Raw genomic sequence first — 1,470 nt, 5'->3', positions numbered from 1 at the left:
AAAATTGGAAAGTCTACATTTAACATAAGACACAACTACTCTTTCATGAAGAAATGTCTACCATTTAGATAAGACAAAATCAACAAAAAAGTAAAATTTCTGGAAATCAAATTGTTCTTGAGATTGAATCAATAATGGAAGGTGAAAGTTGCAAAGTTTACGTTTAACATAAGACACAACTACTATTTTCATGAGAAATATCTACCATTTAGATGAGAAAAATCACATAAATGTAGACTTTCTGGAAACAAAAATTGTTCTTAAGATTGAACCAACCAAATGTAAAATTTGCAAGTCTACATTTAACATAAGACACAATTACTATTTTCATGAGAAATGTCTACCTTTTAGATGAGCAAAATTGTTCTTGAGATTGAATCAATCATTGAAGATAAAAATTGCAAAGTCTACATTTAACAAAAGACACAACTACTATTTTCATGAGAAATGTCTACCATTTGGATGAGCAAAAATAAAAAAAAGTGACTTTCTGGAAATCAAAATTGTTCTTGAGATTGAATCAATAAATGAAGGTGAAAGTTGCAAAGTTTACATTTAACATAAGACACAACTACTATTTTCATGCGAAATGTCTATCATTTAATTAAGCAAAATCAATAAAAAATAGACTTTCTGGAAATTAAAATGGTTCTTGATATTGAACTCATTAAAGGCAAAAGTTGCAAAGTCTACATTTAACATAAGACACATCTACTATTTTCATTAGAAATGTCTACCATTTAGATGAGCTAAATCACAGAAAAGTAGACTTTCTGGAAATCAAAATGGTTTTTGAGATTTAACCCATTAAAGGCAAAAGTTGCAAAGTATACATCTAACATAAGACACATCTACTATTTTTATTAGAAATGTCTACCATTTAGATAAGTAAAATCACGGAAAAGTAGACTTTCTGGAAATATAAATAGTTCTTGAGATTGAATCAACCAAAGGTAAAAGTTGCAAAGTCTATATTTAACATAAGACACAACTACTTTTTTTATGAGAAATGTCTACCATTTGGATGAGCAAAATCACATAAAGGTAGACTTTCTGGAAATTCGTTCTTGAGATTGTTCTTCAAAGTTGGATCAAGTACTCTCAGATGCAAAGTCTACTATTAACATGAGTTAGGTCTACTAATAACATGAGCTAACTGACATGCAAAAATAGACTTTCTGAAAGTTACTATTTATGGAAATAAACTATAAAAGGAAGGATAAGTTTGCATTTCGGGGGGTAGTTATGCTCTAAAAACGAAAGTTACTATTTATAGAAATCAACTATAAAAGGAAAGGTAAGTTTCCATTTTGGGGGGATAGTATATGCTCTAAAAATGAAAGTTACTATTTATGGAAATCAACTATAAAAGGAAGGGTAAGTTTCCATTTTAGGGAGATAGTTATGCTCTAAAAAGAAAGTTACTATTTATAGAAATCTACTATAAAAGGAATGGTAAGTTTTCCATTT

This window comes from Fragaria vesca, linkage group LG2 (genome assembly GCF_000184155.1).
Source record: "Fragaria vesca subsp. vesca linkage group LG2, FraVesHawaii_1.0, whole genome shotgun sequence".
Taxonomy (NCBI): Eukaryota; Viridiplantae; Streptophyta; class Magnoliopsida; order Rosales; family Rosaceae; genus Fragaria; species Fragaria vesca.
The sequence above is the reverse complement of the archived record's forward strand: the minus strand, read 5'-3'. Positions refer to the sequence as shown.